The sequence below is a fragment of the Xenopus laevis genome, chromosome 5S, assembly GCF_017654675.1.
Source record: "Xenopus laevis strain J_2021 chromosome 5S, Xenopus_laevis_v10.1, whole genome shotgun sequence".
In the NCBI taxonomy this organism is placed as follows: Eukaryota; Metazoa; Chordata; class Amphibia; order Anura; family Pipidae; genus Xenopus; species Xenopus laevis.
The window spans coordinates 85,699,320-85,719,835 of record NC_054380.1 but is presented as its reverse complement, the minus strand read 5'-3'; the positions used below and the strand labels follow the sequence as shown (position 1 = coordinate 85,719,835).

The following is a 20,516-nucleotide window of genomic DNA, read 5'->3' as shown; positions in this document are numbered from 1 at the left end:
AGTGCTTCCTGGTAAACAACAACATGTTAATAATTACTCAATAATTATTATACAGTCACTCAATACATTCTAAGAACGCACTTTCGGTTCCATGGTTAATTTGGATTAAAATATTTAAATATGTGTTAATACAATGCTAACAAATTCATGATTGATGATTAAAGTCATACAGTTTATAATGGATTTAATGACTCCAGGATGTAGAATCTGTTGTTGTTGTTTTTTTTATCTTTTGATAAAAAATAAAAGTATGGGCATAGGTCCCAAAATGAGGATGGGATAACCTTGGACTTTCGGGAAAAGGTTGTCATGTCAGGGAGGGCAGCACTAAATTATGCAGGTTTTTTCTGCATCATCATTATTATTTTTTTCTATTAAAATCTGTTGTCCCCAGCTAGAATAAATATGGTTGTCCATGACCTGTGTTTATTGAAAAGAATACTCTTAATAAAAAAGTGACCCTGTTTTTTACAATGCTCTAGCCAAGTTTTAATAGTGCTGTGCAGTGTAGTAAATTGTAAACAAGCTGTTCATACAAATGGAATTTGGTCCTGCATTGTATCTTGGAAGATATTTGTTACATTCTGTATCTAAAAATCCCTGCCATATCCTAAGACTTTACACAGAGTATATAACTCTGCATGTTATCATTTTTATTTACATTAGTTTTGCATTTACCTGGGGCAGTTTATTAAATTGCTTTGGTGCTAAATAGGAAGGGAATGCAAAAAATAGGAACACCTCCCACTAGGGAAAATGAATCACAAATGGTTTTGCTTTTTGTGTAGAATTACAAATAAATCTCTGCCACCTAGCCATGAAGAAGGTAACTCAATAAATGATCAGACTCCGGGACCAATTTATTAAACCACAACTTTTTTAGGTTGGGCTTTTTGACATTAAAAAACTCTTCAGAGGGTTTATTATGAGACAAAATTGCAAAAAAATCCTAACACGAAAATACTCCAGCTAAAATCTTTAGAAATCATGTAGAAGTAAATGGCAGATGTCCCTTTTACAACAGGAGGAGCTTTCTTTTATTTGTGGTTTTAGATGTTTAAGGTGTTTTTGACACTGGCTTTCTTGCATTAATACGAAAAACTCATAGTTGTGCGACAAGTCAAAAAAGTTGCTGTTTTCGCAACTTTTCCCGCTCATACTTTTTCAGTTTTGATCTTTTAATAAATTCCATGACATTCATGGTGAATGAAAAAAGTGTGTTTAGTCGTGGTTTCAAAAACCTCTAAAACTGGACTGTTGATAAACAGGCCTTTACGTTTTTTGCATCTGCCTGCAAAGGACCGGAGAAGTTGCGCATGCGCAGTTGGAGCAATTTACCCGTTTGTGACAACTGCGTATGCGCTAAAATGGACAGAAATTGCCAAAGCACCAGAGGAAGACACGAAGACCCAGAAGAAGGCTGTTGTGAACTCCAATGCTGTGACTCTGCACCAAGGTGTAAGTAAAAAGTTGGGCATTTCGCCGGGGGGGGGGGAGCTAGGCTGGGGAGGGAGGGGGGGTCTACGTGGGGTGGGGTTAGGAGTTTTTTTTGGTAAAGGGTTTGTTTCTCCTTTAAGTACCAAAATGTGTAGGAAACATACAGTATAGTATGTCATTGAGGGACCAGAACATGACACATGCCCAGGGCCGGACTGAGAATTAAAATAGGCCCTGGCATTCCAGGTACACAGAGGCCTAATCAGCCCACATAGAGGCCCAAACAGTCCCCACCAGCCCACTAAATACTGACTTTCTATGGGACCTTATAGCAGCCCCTCTGGCATTTGCCAGAACCCACAGATTGCCAGTCCGGGCCTGCACATGCCCTCCACTTTTAACCAGTGTTGCGATTTCAATTTAAGGATATATAAGGGTGTTAAATCAATATATTGGAAATCATTGTGGAACACCTAGGGCAAATTTACTAACCTCTGAAAATTCGCCAGCGACGGCTTCGCTCCCATCGCAACACTTCGCAAGGCGTAGATTCTCCAGGACAAAGATAATTCACTAAAATCCAAAGTTGCGTCCAGGGCGCCATATGCTGGCAAAGTTGCGCTAGTTTTACAGCGCCAAGCAAAGCGAAGTTGCACTAGCATTGCCTAATTTGCATACGGCGGGAAATTAAAGTTGAATGGACGTATATGTTGCAGCAAATATATTACACTACACAAGCCCGGGAAACATTAATACAAGAAAATAGAGTTGTTATATTGCCCTACACATGAGCCCATATATAGTTTATGTGCCATATGTTGGGAAATGTAGGGGGAAGCGGGTTACCCCGCACTCTTTTGCAGCCTATCACCCTGAAAAAAGGAAGACGCCAGCGTTTTGTGGGACTTAGAAAATTTTTCAACTAAACTTTGAGGAAGTCCTATCTACTCTATTGCACTTCAACTGGTCTGAGGTGGCGAACGCACATCTTAGGGAATTTGCAGAGTTATATCCATTCGCCAGAGTGAAAATTCACCAGGCGTTAGGGAGCGAAGTACCGCTAGAGTCTATCTCCTTCGCTAGTGAAGTTACGCCAGTGACCGTACGTAAATCGGCGAAGTACCGAAATGACGTCACGCTGGCGAATTTGTCGCTTCACCCTTTAGTAAATTTGCCCCCTAGTATTATAATAACTAGACCATGTTTTTAATTTTTTAAAGTTTTAAATTCTACAGAAATTATAGCATAAAATGTCCTTTGGCTATTGATGTGAGAATCACCAGTTTTCTTACAGTTTTGATAAATTCCGTCGTTCCTACATACATCTGATCGAAGCTCCAATCTGTCCTTTTTTACAGCTATATTAAAAGCTCTATCAATCTTCCAAATAGAATAAGATATCTTAGACAATATGTCAGCAGAGCTTGCCAGACTGTGCAAGAAACACCTTATCAGAAAACAATTCCTGCACAATCTGATGAACTGACCAACTGGAATGACTTTAAAAGCTTGAAAATGATGACAGCTTGTAGTGGTAACAAAATCAAAAAAAAAATAGTGTTTAAGTCAGATTTTGCCTCGCAAATAACAAATCTTCAGTGGAACAAAAATAAATGATAATGTTAGAACTAAAGATATTTCCAAGGGTAGAAACTTTGGATGACTCCATCAATCCCATATTTAAAGTTGGCATTTGACAGGGTTATGGAAGAAAGCTCATAGTACAAGTTGATCCAGGGACTAGTCCATCTTGGGGTCAAGAAGAAATTTCTTCCCCCCTTCTGAGCAAATTGGAGAGGCTTCAAATGGGTTTGTTTGCCTTCCTCTGGATCAACTAGCAGTTAGGTAGGTTTTATGTGACTTAAAAGGTTGAACTTGATAGACATGTGTCTTTTTTCAACCTAACTTACTATGTTACTACTGCATTGGCAAACTTCCAATGTGGTAGCCAGCACAGTATGTAGGGAAGACACTAATCTGATCTGCCGATGTTCATTTTTGTTAGCATATTTTGGCTCTGGGTAGGAAAGATGATCATTCAGCGGTGGTGAAATACACTTCACAATTTCACAACATATTAAAGCATGGAGACTGAATCCTTGCACAAATATTATTTTTTCATTTTTATCCAACATCGTTTTAGTGCTTTAAGACAAATATATTTTCAGTGTTGACGTTTTATTCACAAAAAAACAAGAGAATTGGTTAACGGGCTAAAGTCAAATATACGGAATCCATTAACTAGGGAGATAGTATAGCTCCTATGTTGACCTAATAGCATTTGTCATTTTCTTGTACAAAACTTGTTCTTGTCCTTTTTTGTGATAAAATGAATTGATATAAAATAATTCACAGATTTCCAGTGTTTGGTGCTTTACACTGTTAGTGCTAGTTACCTTGATATAAGCTGTGTGACTTTCAGCACATCAGTTGATGGAAGGGATAATAAATATAACTGTGTTAGCCAATGTGTGTGTGTGATTGGCACAAACAAGATGCATCGCTGTTTAGTTACAGTATTTGTGAGTCATTTGTGAGTAGACAGTTGCAATGAGCTTGCTTGAATGTCAGTAATACTATCTACAAAGATCATTTTCTGTCTCTCATGTTGCCTGTCTCTCCAGAGAGTGAAGGGCTATAATGTCCTATCTAACTACTTCCATTGTTAAAAATTGGTTGGCACTTACAATTATTAAAACCTATTTTAAGGCAGTAAGGTGTAGTCGATTAAATTTAGTGCCCGTGCCTGAGTGGGTAGCCCTTGGATGACAAATTATTGTTGGTATAAGCACAAATTATAAATTAGTAATCTATAGAATAAAATTATAGAATAAAATAGAGTTCTTGTTCATATTAAAGTCCCATTCACTCAACACAGATATACAAACCCCACCACTGCTTAAAATTCCCTAATATCTTTCTCCAGAATTTCTCTGAAAATTGGGTCCACAAGTATAGTAAGTTTTAAATCTCTGATTCTCAGCAATACAAGCTCCTATTGTCCTCCTTTTAGGGTAATGTCACACTGTGCATTTTGTCACTCTCACTCCTCTAGCACAGGTAACGAAATGTCCAAAATACCTTAGACCCACAGTTGTCAAAAATGGCATAGAAGCAGCAAGTTCCATAGGCTTATTAATCGGTGATATTGTGAATTAGCTGCCTGGCTCTAGATATCAGAAGGGGAAAGTTCCACTGTATCAAGATTAAATCACGTCTGTAGGGGAAATAATCTGCTGGTTCTAATGTAATACAGATCCTTCTGCGCAGTGAGGACAATCCACAGCACAGATGGAGCCACTATGTACATTGAACTCTGCAGGGTACACACATAACCCCAGGAACTGTAACAAGAACACTCTCATGCTAATATACTGAGTACACAATTGATGACAGATTTACTTTGCAACCCTGATGTGGATTGCATCTTAACTGTTATTTTTATAGTAAAATCCCATCCCCTTTTTAAACCATGTGTAAAACATTACAATAATTGTCCCTAAAATGTTTACGTACAAACAACAACAATGCAAAGAAGAACATGAAATCCAATGCAATAATGTGAAGAGATATGTTAAAGTAAAGCATGCATAGGGTTTATACAGGCAACACATTCTATTTAGTTTTTCTTTTACCCTTCTAAATACCTGTTATGAATTCAATATCGTACGCCATCCTGAAAAGAATATAAATAGCTACACACAGCCATGTTAAATCTTGTAAGGAATATATACCCTGTATCTCCTATGCGGAGTAATTGAATTAGAATAGCCGTAGACAGAATACTAACAAAGCAAACAAAGCATCTATATTTAGTTGACAGGCCAAGCTTCTGCTGTGGGGTACGAAGGTTAAGTACAGTAGTTAGAAATGCTCAATAAATCTTAAGCAATAAAGACAATCCATACAACATTAATGCCAAACATACAGCTCTAGCTCTCAGCATCCTGTATCTGGGTACAGACATAGCACATAGAATTTCATTGTGCCGCATTTTAAACATGATTTCCGGCTACCCCATGACCCATGCTTAATAGAGTATTTCATTCTGTTTGAATTTCTGCACTGTCATGAGGGTTTAAGAAAACATGACTTTTTGGTCTCAAGAAATACTTAATCTGCCACAAAAGATTTTGCCAAAAGTGTTAAGCGAATACAAACCTAGGTAGCATTTTTGGCCAATGGCACACAATTTCTCTCCTCAACAGAAAAGTCTAGCAGAGAAAGCACAAATGTGGCCTATTCAGACAGGAGAGGAATCTGTCATTTTTCACTCAGGGGAGATTTGCATTTAAGACAGAAAAATTTGCGGCTCAATCCCACGAGTAAAGAATTAAAATTTCCAAATGTGGCTCACCCAGTGCAAAGTTGGACATGGCGGTGCAAACCCCAGGTCTATCACGTTCAGGTGCAGCCTTAACACATCTAAAGCATGAAGTGAAAATCACAGTAAATGTACCACACTCACCAATGCCATCTGGTGGCTTGGGTGCAGCGCCCGAACCCATAGCTTGGGGAGTAATATCGACAATTTGTAGAAAAGGACACGCACTACAGGAGCCAATTGGCACGGATAAAAATAAACTGTATTCCAAAAGAATCTTGCACTTGCTAAAGTGCAATCCTGAACTAAATTCTTTACTTCTGTGCACACCAAAGACTATGGGCCAATCGCAAAACATGATTTAGACATCCATGCATGTGCCAAGTACCTCTGCCATCTACAAAACACCTACAAAACAGCTGTGAATGAAGTTCCAGACCATGGAAGCCACTCTGTATGGTGGGAATCCAAGAGAGGGGAAATGTCTTGAATGCATGTACAGGCATCCAGCTTGTCACATAATATACAGTTAGGTCCATAAATCTTTGGACAGAGACAACTTTTTTAAAATTTTGTTTCTGTCCATTACCACAATGAATTTTAAATGATGCAGTTGAACTGCAATCTTTCAGCTTTAATTCAGTGGGTTGAACAAAAAGATTGCATAAAAATGTGAGGAACTAAAGCCATTTCAGGGGCTCAAAAGCAATTGGACAATTGACTCAAAGGCTATTTCATAGGCAGGTGTGGGCAATTCCTTCGGTATGTCATTATAAATGAAGCAGATAAAAGCCCTGTTGATTTGAGGGTGGTGCTTGTATGTGGAAGATTTTGCTGTGAACAAACAACATCAGTCAAAGGAGTTCTCCATGCAGATGAAACAAGCCATCCTTAAGCTGCAAAAACAGAAAAAACACATCCAAATAATTGCTACAATATTAGGAGTGGCAAAATCTACAGTTCGGTTCATCTGGAGAAAGAAAGAAAGCACTGGTGAACCCAACAACGCAAAAAGACCTGGACGTCCACAGAAGACAACAATGGTGGATGATCGCTGAATAATTTCCATGGTGAAGGGAAACCCCTTCACAACAGCCAAACAAGTGAACAACACTCTCCACAAGGCAGGCGTATCGATATCCAAGTCTACCATAAAGAGAAGACTGTATGAAAGTAAATACAGAGGGTGCACTGCAAATTGCAAGCCACTCCTAAGCATCAAGAATAGAAAGGCTAGATTGGACTTTGCTAAAAACATCTAAAAAAAAGCCAGCACCAAGTCAGTCACCTGATCTGAACCCAACTGAGCATGCATTTAACTTGTTGAAACTTCTGACAGAAAGGCCACAAACAAACAGCAACTGAAAGCCGCTGCAGTAAAGAACTGGCAGAGCATTTAATAGGAAACCCAGAATCTGGTGATGTCCATGAGTTCAAGACTTCAGGCTGTCATTGCCAGCAAAGGGTTTTCAACCAAGTATTAGAAATGAACATTTTATTTTTAGTTTTTTAATTCGTCCAATTGCTTTTGAGCACCTGAAATTAAGTGATTGTGTTTAAAAAAGGCTTTAGTTCCTCAAATTTTTATGCAATCGTTTTGTTCAACCCACTGAATTAAAGCTGAAAGTCTGCAGTTCAACTGCATCTGAGTTGTTTCATTTAAAAATTATTGTGGTAATGTACAGAACCAAGATTAGAAAAAAGTTGTCTCCGTCCAATGATTTATGGACCTAATCGTATATCAGGGGTCCCCAACCTTTGTTACTCATGAATTTTAAATGTAAAAAAGAGTTGGAGAGCAACACTGGCAGCCTACATGAGGCTCTGTTTGTTAGTACACCTGGTTTTTATGCAACCAAAACTTGCATCCAAGCCAAGAATTAAAAAATAAGCAGCTGCTTTGATGGCACTGGGAGCAACATCCAAGGGGTTGGTGAGAAACACGTTGCTCACGAGCTACTGGTTGGGGATCACTGATATATATATATATATATATATATATATATATATATACATATATACTCTTTATTATTATAATATATATTTCTCTATATTATAATAAGTGTACAGTCATAAATGCTAAACTAATGAAATGGGCAGCCACGTGGGAGTATTATGGTGAAGTGACCAATAAGTGATAGGAACTCCCTAAAGATTATTTTACAGTTATTATTAATACCTTTCTTCTCAAAAACTTAAATTCCCAATGTGTTTAGAACATTTTAGCAGACCATCTGGAGAGTCAGATGCTACTTGCATAATTTGCAACTGCCTTTATTTACAAAAATATAGTAACGAAGGCTCTGCCAATTAGTAAGACCCAGTTGAAGGAAAAAAAGAGGTCAATTCATTGCAACTTTATGTGTGAGGGGATGAAAACAGCATTATTATGTTTGCATAATATTTTAGAACTTTAGATACACATTCCCTAAAAAGAACTTGGGCTACACATTAATTAAGAAAATGATATTATTTTGATGACAGTGACCCTTTTCTTATTTCAGAACAGGTTAAAGTAAATAATATTTATTGACTTGAAGGCAGAAAAATTACTGTGCTCAACTTTGATAACTTAGAGCTAGCTGGTATGGTATAGGTTTATTGAATTTATACTCTCTGTATACCGCAGTTCAGCGATGGCCAAATCACGCAACGTCGCTACAATTTTCTTTGAAAGGCGGCTTTTATTCAACACAGTAGGTTACATCGGCAGTGGGTGGTACAAACTAACGTGTTTTGTGCCCTTACTATTGGCACTTCATCATGTAAGGGCACGAAACGTGTTAGTTTGTACAGAGAGTGTTGCAGGTTCCGGCTTGGAGTTGCTGGACTATCGTGGGAGCTGCGGCCGACAAACTACACAGCAGGAAGGATGAGCTCCGCTTATTTTCACTACCCTTATCACTGTGGGATTAATTGAATTTATAGTTAAATATAGTTAATAAATAGTTATCAACATTCTTTACGACGGGGGTAATGCAATGCAAGTAGGATTGTGAGACCAAAATAGTCACACAATAGTCATAAGCCCTCTTTTGTTACTAGCCCTCAGAAGCTGGAATAATGTTTTTATTTATTTTTACACGTTTTGCCTTCATGAAGTCAGAAAGATTTTTATCATTTTGGACAAAGGCTGAATTGGTCACATAAAACTGCTACTGCTATTCTCTGAATATGGCTACTGGTGTCAACATTTGCCATTCATACTGTCATGATTTTTATGGTGTAATTTTTATTTCTAAATTACATTGTTTACACTGCAAATAATTTACTCTACCATATAAAATATAATTCCTGAACCAAAAGAATATTTTTTACTTGAAATAGGGGTGTGTAGGCAGCCATCTCAGATCATTTTGCCTGACCCTGTGCTTTCAGATATATCCAGCATGAACTACTTTCTGACAGGCTATTGCTTTTCCTACCTCAATGTAATGGAGGAGTCACAGTGGGACATGAATTTTTACTATAAGGGCTATTCCACACGGGGAGATCGGCAGGCGTTTGCGGTCGCGGCGACAAAGCGCAGCGCCAGTCGCCGCGACCGGCGCAGGCGACAGTTTTGTATGGGCGCCTATGTAAAAACGCCTGTGCTAACCACACGAGGCGATGCGCTTTTCAACAGTCGCCTGAAAATGCCTCGCCAGGCTTTTTCAGGCGACTTTTGAAAAGCGCATCGCCTGGTGTGGTTAGCACAGGCGTTTTTACATAGGCGCCCATACAAAACTGTCGCCTGCGCCGGTCGCGGCGACTGGCGCGGCGCTTTGTCGCCGCGACCGCAAACGCCTGCCGATCTCCCCGTGTGGACTAGCCCTAAAGTGTTGTTCTTAAATCTACCAGGGAGCTGTTATCTTGTGTCAGAGAGCTGTTATCTGGTTACCTTCCCATTGTTCTATTGTTGCTGGGGGGGGGAGAGGGTTGATATCACTTCAACTTGCAGTTCAGCATTAAAGAGTGACTGAAGTTTATCACATGACTGGAGGCACCTGAGAAACTAACATTATGTCTAGCCCCATGTCAGATTTTAAATTTAAATATAAAAAAAATCTGTTTACTCTTTTGAAAAATGGATTTCAGTGCAGAATCCTGTAGTAGCAGCACTATTAACTGATGCGTTTTGAAAAAAACATGCTTTCCTATGACAGAATCCCTTTAAAATCTGTTATGATTAAATCACCCATGTGGCTTAGGATCTAATATTATCTCTGACTTGAGGAAGGTAAGATTTTACTCCTTTAAGGTTAGATGAAGCTCCTTGTTGCCATATGCAGAGTGGATTAAAATATGACATTGTATACTATGAGAACTTTACAGATGGGGAAATAATTTATAAATAATCTATAATTTAAATGGTATGGAAGTGGTGGGGCATTTTTTAGCCATCTGAACCAAATGTGTTGATACAGATGATAGATAGCAATGATTTAGTAAAGGTGGGCAATACCTATGCCTGTATTATGTTATATTATATTGATTACAGTAAACATTCTAACCAACCTCATAATATGCTTATAGGAAGCAGCAAGGACAACAGCAAGGACAACAGCAAGGACAATAGCAAGGACAACTGCAAGGACAACAGGTTACATTTAGCCAGAAGATACAATCAGCATAAATTCCTATAAACACTCTTCATTACATTTTACAAATGATGAAGATTTCAACAACACACTGTAAAAAGAATGGTGATGCTAGTTTACACATCTCGTATTTTTATGAGCACCTCAACAGAACACTTATGTCCGTAAAGGAGAAAACAATAAACAAACTCACCACACCTCAGGCTACTATATAACAAATGAGATTCAGTTTGTTTATTCAGTAGTATTGGTTAAAAGACATACTGCAGCCTAAAGCTTGTACTGTGCCCACTCGATTTAATTCAATTGAGACTTCAAAGAATGGCAACATTAAATAAGCTTGGCATTGTGTTGATGCCATCAATTAAATCAGCAAGATAAACACAAACAGGATCTACCCAAAAAACACATTTGCGAATATATTTGTGTTTGAATTCTCTTGAAGTCATGAAATAATTTCACACTCACCTTCTGGTTCACCACACAATGTGCATTGAGACTCTAAAAAGACAAAAAAGGCAATATATTACCATAATCCATACAAAAACAAGGTCTTTGTTATTTTCAAATGTTCAGCAATTTTCTTCCACTCTCGCTAATGACCGTTATGCTTTTGCCAATAAAACCAGCTACTAGGCATTTCAAAACCGAAACCAGGTTGGTCATAAAGAGACCAATCCAGCAGCGTAACTACTGTTACTACTGTTAACTACTGTTGCAAAAAATCTTCTGAAGGGCCCCTGAGCTCCCTATCCAACCCTTGCTCTCCACATACTCCCCGCCTCCCACCACCCCCTTTTCACTGTCTGTAAGACAGAGGGGAATTGTTTAGCTCTATAGAGGAAGAAGACCCCGCGGTCCGGGCCCCCCCCCTGTTCCTTGGGAACCCCTGTGACTGCAGGATCTGCTTCCTCTGTAGTTATGCCACTGGGCCTACCTTATATTATGCTATCTGCCAATATGTGATATTCTACAAGGTAGAGTAAAAGTGGAGTAGAGTTAGGTGAACCCACATTGTTAAGATTGGAATATTATTTGACCACAACCCTTATTACCCTCTTTTATTAGCTGGCTCCATGCTCCTTAGTAAATGTTCTATGTCCTCCACCCTTACAAAGCTCTAGAGCAAACTATACACCTTAGATAGTTAACAAAATAAATAAATCTGTCCCACAAATGTGGGAGCCTTACATAGTCTTTGAGTATAACTATAATGTGATCCACTAAATATTGATAAGGCTCTTCTATTCTGATATAAACGTGGGTGTACATACTATCATTATATCTGAAGATAACAATAATGGTAACTAACAGATAAGAAACAGTTGGAATAGGATTCAATAATACAAAAACAAAAAAAAAATGATTATCCAGAAATGTTAGCCAAGGTGCTTGTGTCAATTACAATCAACCAAATGATATTTAGAAAGGAATATAATTACAGATACAAAATTTGCTCAATATATGAGAGTTTTGGATAAGAGTTTCTACAGGTTCTCTTGTCAATCAAATCCCATTTTCCTTACAACGCCCACACATAACACATTTATTAGAGAAACGCAAGTCTTTAGATATGTTCATTTGGCACAGTATACAGTATATGAATCTGTTGGCTTTCTGTTTCTCATTAAAATTCTATATCAAGAACAGCTAAGAATAAATCACCTTACATTTTCTTAATATGAATAATATGAAATGTGTTATGTTCCATTATTTATATCTGTTATCTTTTAGAACACAGGGATATCTGAATTGGTGTTCCAAAACTTGTCAGGTACGATGTTCAACTTGAAACTCATATTTATGAAACCAGAAAAGGCTGGTTCACTGGCCTAATTATCTAAGAATCCTTTTCTGTATGCACCACAGCCATGCTTATCAAGGTTAGGACTTTTGCAGGAAATCCCGCTTAAAAAAAGGAAAAAAGTCGCCACCATATTTTAAACTGTAATGCATTGTCAGCATACAGGATATCATGTATGTGACTGAGATTGAGTGAGATCTAGCTGCTTTATAGCACTTGGCGAAGGCAACTCTGCCGAAAGAGGTAACGTCCATGAAAATCCGCATTTTAGTGAATTTGCGGAGTAACGTCCGTTCGCCAGAGCGAAAAGTAACCTGGCATTAAAGTGTGAATGACCGCTAGCAATGGTCCCGTTTGCTAGCTAATTGGTGCCTGCACCTGTTAGTGAATTGGAGATGTCCTTGCGGGTGGCAACGCTGACGAAAAGTCGCTAGTGTTAGCCACTTTGCTAGTGTGAGCCACTCCATCTTGGGTTTTGCCACTTACTGTGCCACTGTACCTTGAGTGTTTTATGCTCATAGTAACAGTTACTGAACACATATCTTCAATTTGCACCAGTTTCAATGAAATTATTTTGCTTTTAAAATTACATTTATAATTACATTACTGGACAGACTCAGAATAGATGGGTACAGGTATGAGATCTCGTATCCAGAAATCTGTCCTGCAGAAAGCTCAAAATATCCCCTATAACACATCTCATATAGCGTTCCCTTTTAGATACAAACACTGAAAAAATATCTACCCAGGGTCAGTTAACAGAGTAACATAGTTTTGAATAAATATATTCAAAGGTTTTCTAATTACAATTTCTCACAGGGCATTCATTTGAACGTAGGATTTTAGACCAAATAACTCCCACTGTCTTTATTGCAAAGAAAAGTACTTGGATACGTATGGACTGATTCCTTGGATTGTTCAATATGGGTTTAAATGTAAATGAAGGGATGATTTGTAGTGAATTGCCCTGAAAATGCCATTGTGTGCTGTAACTTTCAGGGGTTTCTCTTATACACTTGCCTTGCTGTGCAGGTTTTATTTTCTGTTGAAATACCAAGCATCAGGCTTAATCAGCTTATAATACAGTAGAAGCTTGGGGTAACAAACTATTGACTATTGGCAATATTGACAGTCTGTAATCACTCATTGTAGCATTTGCTGAGCACCTATTTTCCATTTGCATCAGTTTTAATGAAATGATTTTGCATTTTTAAAGTATGTTTTTTGATTGCATAACTGGAAAGACTCACGAGATGGGTACAGGAATTTTGTCTGCAAACCCCCCAGATCCCATCTCCAACAGAATGTTATCTTAGTAAAAAAAAAAAAAAAAGCAGCATGGTAAGTAAGTTGCATACATTTATATTGGTGGCAAATCCCTGCTGGCTTTATTTAATGTTTTCTAGAACACTTAGGGGGTTATTTACTAAACTCCGAATGCAAAAATCCTGAAAAGGTTGTGATTTTTTTAAAATAAAATTCGGACTTTTAAAAAATCATTTATTAAACCCCAAGGATGGAAAAGTCCAAGTCAGGCATCTCAGACCTGTCAAGGTTGCATATAAGTCAATAGGAGAAGTCCCAATGATTTTTTGATGTGCACTGGGTTTCGTGCAAGTTTTTGTCAAAAAATAAGATTTCAGTGAAAAATCCGAAAAAAACGCAAAAGTCTGATTTTTTCCAGCAAAGCAAATTTTCGGGAAAATGTAATAATAAATAAGCATAAAAAACCGAGAGGATTTGATTGGAGCTTGTAGCAGAAAATGTTGAGTTAAATTAAAATTTGGATACATAATCAACACCCTTAAGGTATAGTGATCCAAATTATGGAAATGATTGTGCATGTCCTTGCATTTGCTCGATGGATTGCTAATGTTATGGTCACACCAAGAATGTCTGAGAAACGTGATAAAAACCTCACAGACTGGAACGTTTGGGATTGATGGATTAGATCCATTGGCTAACCTAAAACGAGTTACTTAAAGACATTTGCAGCTAGCATATGAGGCACAACAGAGCTTTTCATGACACTGGTCACCTTTCAAATGGAAGGAATAGCTCGTCATCAGAATAATGCTAGCTGTGTCCAATATCTGACATTATCAATCCATGCAGGACTTCTATCCAGTATTTAAATACAATGTAAATCTTAATGGGGGGGGGGCAGATGAAAATGTTTCCTTACAGGCAAAATGAAGGAAGCTAAGCTGTTGGTTTTTTTAGCCGGTTTTCAATAAGTTCTGTGTTACATTTGTGTGACCCAGCCACTATATCCCGGACATCAGTGAACAGTGCCACCACTAGTACCTCTACTAAGCATGACTTGAAAGTCTCATCAGCAGGAATAAATTTGTGAATGCAGATGCCTCTGTGTCTAGCTTTGTTAAAATAAAATCATATTTACTGTTTCTGTTTCCTGTTTCTAGCATACAGGAACATGCACTGCCTTCTGATTAAATTGATCCCATTATGTGTGTGATAGAGAGTTAGACTAGAGGCTCCACTTCCACCGGGATAAGGCATAATCTCTGTGAAGTGTTTGAAGTGCTGTGGAATATGCCAGAGCTATATAAATATAAGATAATCATTTACTCAGTCTTGTCGCTGCAGTGCAAAGGTCAGCTGTCTGCTTTGACATACTGTATGTACTGTGCACAGGTTCTGTATCTTACATGTCAGTGCTCATCTCTAAGGCAAGCTCAATGTATAAGGTTAATTTAGTCCAATATATAAATGCATTCAATTTAAATTGTTTATTTGTCGTAAGTACTGTATTCACTTATATTGGGAAGAAATCCTGAGATTTCCCTATTCTCCAACTTCTTGTTCTCATCATGGCTGAGTGAAACATGTGCTTAGTCTTTGGCATGATGCAGTCCTGTAAGGGGCACATGTTAGCAGCTCTAGTTACTTGCCTATATGTGCATTATCTTTTCTTCACACACATCGTGCTTTAATTTTAAATATATTCATTTCACCCCCATAGAAGTATGTTACCTCACTTGGCTCTTGGATATTACTATTGGTTTAATAAAGGAAAAAAAGGAAAAAGTTTCCCATTGGCTTATATAAACGTACAGATATTAAAAATAAATTTCAGAAATGCATGATTGCTTTAAGCTGAAGATACTTCCAGCTGCCAAAGCAAACTTTTTCAAACAGATTCGATTAAAGGGAAATGATGGTTAAAGTGAATTTCCATTACTAGAAATATGAAATGCATCATGTTTGTGTCTGTCAAGAGACCAGGGGCAGCTTACTGCTAAGCACAACAAGGCTGAGTTCAAAGAAAATCCTAATGCCCCAATGCCTGAACGGACCATTATATGGAAAACCTCAGCTCCAAAGCATTACAGATAATAGATCCCATATGTGTATGTGACTGTAATTAAGCTGAATTCATAATGGTGGCAAAACCATCCTATTGGGATTTTTATACGTTTAAATGATTATTTTAGTAGATTTAAGGTATGGTGGATAATTTTCAGAAAAACCTCTTGTCTTAAAAACCAGGTATTCTACATAATGGATCATATACCTATAATTGTACTTTTATGCTAGTGGATTACGTTACCCCAATCATTTTAATTAACTGTATGGGGCACATTTACTTAGCTCGAGTGAAGGATTAGAATAAAAGTATTTTTTTGGCTACTTCGACCATCGAATTGGCTACTTCGACCTTCGACTATGACTTCGATTCAAACTAAAAATGGTTCAACTATTCGACCATTCGATAGTCGAAGTACTATCTCTTTAAAAAAACTTCGACCACCTACTTCGCCACCTAAAACCTACCGAACATCAATGTTAGCCTATGGGAAAGGTCCCCATAGGCTTTCTAGCCAATTTGGGATCGAAGGAAAATCGTTTGATCGTTGGATTGAAATGCAGTAAATCCTTCAACTTCAAATTAACCCTCGATATTCGACCCATAGTAAATGTGCAATTTCCTTCACACAGGATCAGTTTGTATTGTATTGTAGGAATATCTTACCTTTAATTGCATTGTCTACCACAGGGTACTAAGTTAACCTTAAAAAATATATATATATATTACCAGAACTTTCATTAAATCAGCACATTCTATACATCGGGGAGCCGTATTTATCAACATTTGAATTTGTGTAATTTTAGAGTTTTTAATAATTTGAATAAATGTCCATTTAAAACTTGATTGTTTGCTTATGTATTCAATATGAATATAGATTCTTGATTGAATACAATTGTGGAACATACCTCAAATTTGTGAGTTTATAAGCTTAAGAAAAATTTTAAAGGACCACTAACATCAAATTTTTTTTTAAAAAAAATTGAAAGTATACATTGAAAAAAAACACCAAGACAAATTAAACTTTAAAATCGCAAAGTCTTTATTAAGAAATAACTTACCGAAACTCAGATTGCACCCCTCTTCAGAAACATTCAGGCAATCAATCGTGTGGCTCCCGATTTCTCCATGCCTTCCTTATAGGAGATAGCCAGAGAAATCGAGCGCTGCACGATGGATCATCGCCCTTTCTGAAGAGGAAACGGAAGTGGAGTTTCGGTAAGTTATTTCTTAATAAAGGCCTTGCGATTTTTAAGTTTAATTTGGTGGGGTTTTTATATATATATATATTTGATCAAAAATAAAGAATAACAGAGCTTTGCAAGGCAAATATACAACAAAGATGCTCTGAATATAGTGTATGTAATCCTCTTCAGAATCTGATTTATGTCATTGGATTAAGTTAAACTAGAGAAGAGAATCCTGATCTGTTGAATGTCAGCTTACAGAATGTACAGCTAGCCAATGTATAGCTGCCTGTATAAGTAAGGAGCTGTCTAAAGCATCAGTGTGACTGACTGGATACACTGATACACCAATCCCAGGTGACCCCTCAAGTCAGAAATGTTAATACTTACAATGTGGACATTAATTCATCATAATAAATGATTATTGAGTGATGTTGCTGATTTTCCTTCTCATAAATAAAAGATTAAATAAATTCAGCATATTGATTCTGGCATGACATTTTGATGTTAATAATAGATACAATGGCTGATGTCCAAAACTCTAGTGGGTTACCAAAATGCCCCTTTACTTTCAAGTGAAAATCAATACATGTGAAATGAAAATCTCTTTACAGGTGAAATATCTGCTTAAAGGAAAACTATACCCCCAAAATGAACACTTAAGCAACAGATAGTTCATATCATATTAAGTGGCATATTAAAGAATCTTACCAAACTGGAATATATATTTAAGTAAATATTGCCCTTTTACATCTCTTGCCTTGAGCCACCATTTCGTGATGGTCTGTGTGCTGCCTCAGAGATCACCTGACCAGAAATACTTCAACTCTAACTGTAACAGGAAGAAGTGTGGAAGCAAAAGACACAACTCTGTCTGTTAATTGGCTCATGTGACCTAACATGTATGGTTTGTTGGTATGTTTGTGAGTACAGTGAATCCTACGATCCCAGGGGGCGGCCCTTATTTTTTAAAATGGCAATTTTCTATTTATGATTACCCAATGGCACATACTACTAGAAAAGTATATTATTATGAAAATGGTTTATTTACATGAAGCAGGATTTTACATATGAGCTGTTTTATGCAATATCTTTTTATAGAGACCTACATTGTTTGGGGGGTATAGTTTTCCTTTAAGGCTAATGTACAGTATATGGATCAGTTTATATACTGTATATACACAAGCGGAAAAAAAGGTAATCCTCCTCCTTCTTTTTCCTTAATAAGTAAGCTGGCAGCCATGGGATCAGTCCATCCGTGCACAGACAGAGCAGATTTTGGCACAAAAGTATAATACACTTTAGCTTTTCCACTTGTGTACACTGTGAAAAAGTGACAAGACTGCGTCTGTACCAGTTTTTGTGTACGAATGAATATGTTTGATAATTGATGATTACAAGCAAGAGCTTTCTGTAGAGTTTGGTGAGCTCCCCTTGTGCTCACAATCAACTTAAAACAGAAGGGGTCATTTCTGACCACTAGCACAGATGTGCAAATTTCAACGCACTCAGTTGCATGAAAAATCCTATTCATAAAGGTGCAAAAGGCACTTCTTGCACTTACTCATAGTTGCATTTTGGCATACGTCCTTCTTGCCTCCTATACTAAATGCAGCACAGTTGCACCTACTGATGCAGAGGAACCATGGAGCTACTGTCCCCTCTGAATCAGGCTGTAGCTCCCGGGTCCCTATAGTACCAGATGTCAATAAACGCAGCACATTTGTGCCGAAAGAATAGGGAACACATGTCCCTTGCATATCAGATGTGGGAATTAATACCAATTGGACTTTTTAGCCCAAGTGTAACTGATTTGCGTCAATGTGCTAGTTAAATTACAGTGATTTTAGTGCTTCAGGTGCAACTCCCCCTGTTAACTGCAATAATGGCAGAATTTGGGGGGGGAGTGCTGCATTGTGGGAAAAACATGGCAGTTGTGCTAAAAACTGCACTTGTGGTTGTCAATCTAAAGAACGGTCCATGCGGAAAATCATTTTTTCCCATTTTATTTTAAATTTTTGAATGTTTACGCAAATCAGCATATGTTTTAGCTCAGAACACGTTGGGGTTATGTAATAAAAGTCAGTAAGTTTGCCCAGGAGCAGTAACCCATAGAAACTAATCAGCAGGTAGAATTTACTGGTTACCTGTTTGAAAACAAACATCTCAATGGTTGCTATGGTTACTGCTCCTGGGCAAACTTACTGACTTTTATTACATATAGGGGTTAAATGTCATAGACCTCTTTACTCTAAGGCTAGGGTCACATGGGAGCTGAAATCAACCATAAATAGGGCAAAAAAAAATAGCCTCCAATCTCTTCTTCATTGAACCGGCTTGTTGCGAACAGACTTCACTGGATTTCAATTGCAAAGACTGCAGCTAGATGATTTTGGCCCCAGTGTGGCCTTAGACTTAGCAGACTGAGTACAAAAGTTTGCTCCTTGCCTTTTAATATGCACGGACTTGTAACCTTTAACTCAGAGTAAATGAGTGATTGTGCTAAAACTGTTTTGTGCCAATTGTGCCTATTAATCTGAATTAGTTACCACAAGTTAGGCCTAAATCCAAAACATTATTGACTATTCTAAAACAGGTGCAATTGTTCCTGATTTACAACCCACGATACATTATAAGAACATGTCCCATATTTACAATTTGCATGACTTGAAAATGAGAACTAATGCGCTCACAATTTCCACTGTAATATGTCACTTAGCAGCTGCCAATAACTCATACAGAACCATCATTTAGAATCTCTGGCTCTACAGAACCAAACAGGCTGGTACTTACACCATGTCAATAAGCCTAAAGTATCCTCCTATATTTGGCCTCATTTCCTCTAAGTATTTCATCCCACATCACTAAATATAAGTTTTATAATTTTTGGTTGTATATTTATTATTTAAAACATTTAAGTTCCTATAAATAGAAATCAACCCAACAGGAGGATGAAGAGCAAACTGGTAGCAAATAACATCTGGAATTCTCAAGCAGATCTAGCCATTTCCTCACAGACTGGAAAAGCTCATTGTTTATTAAAGTGTCATTGCCAGGATATTTGTGATTCTGCGGAAGGCACTTGTTATATCTCCCCGTTTTATTATCCCCTTCCACCTCTCAGGAATTAGAAGTCTACATTGACTCCATTTTCAGCAGTGAAATGATTTCTGTTAATCCTGCCCATACATCTTCTCCTTTTTAATATATAATGAAACAGGCTCTGTTAAAAGTTACATATTAGCAAATTGATCAAGTACAGGCAGGCTCTGTAAGTCATTTGGGGAGGGGAATAAAACCAATAAGGTTTTTAATGAGGCAATGTACATGGAACAAACAGCACAAGTGAAATTAGTTGTAGTGATACTGAGGCACAGTGTATTGAAAACAAAATCCCAAGGAACATGGAAAGCAAAATTATATAATGTAATAAAAAAGATACAAAGTTTATCTAATAACCTCAGAGCATGTGCAAATCAAATCAAACCAAAGTAATATAATTAGAGAAAACACAGTACATTGAATGACCCCAGTGCACACAGCAAACTAGATGAAAGCCAGTACTGTAATAAAGCTGAAGTACTGCACATCTAATATCCAAACCAAAAACACTCGTCTGTTTCACTCTACAAAGGAATAAATAAAAAGCTTGCTAGAAAAATGAATTGCAGGTTACATGCACTTTAATTCAAGGAGATTTATACATTACATTTGCAAAGCCAAGCACACTGGCCAAATGATAGCCTCAATTAGCAGCTTACAGAATGCTCATTCACAGGATAGGTTTCCCTGAGATCCCAGTAGACACGCCTGCTTACCATTAATGTGCAGAAATACACATACAGTAGAATTG

At 37.5% G+C, this 20,516-nt stretch overlaps 1 protein-coding gene across 3 annotated transcripts in view; it reads right to left on the bottom strand.

Annotated features, from left to right (window-relative positions):
* Positions 1 to 20,516, bottom strand: part of LOC108718024 (disks large-associated protein 2) — a 264,643-nt gene that overhangs the window by 146,532 nt on the left and 97,595 nt on the right. For all 3 annotated transcript variants that reach the window (XM_041564735.1, XM_041564736.1, XM_041564737.1), the window contains exon 2: positions 10,810 to 10,842. The gene's annotated coding sequence lies outside the window, so the exon portion shown is untranslated. The remainder of the gene's footprint in view (positions 1 to 10,809; positions 10,843 to 20,516) is intronic.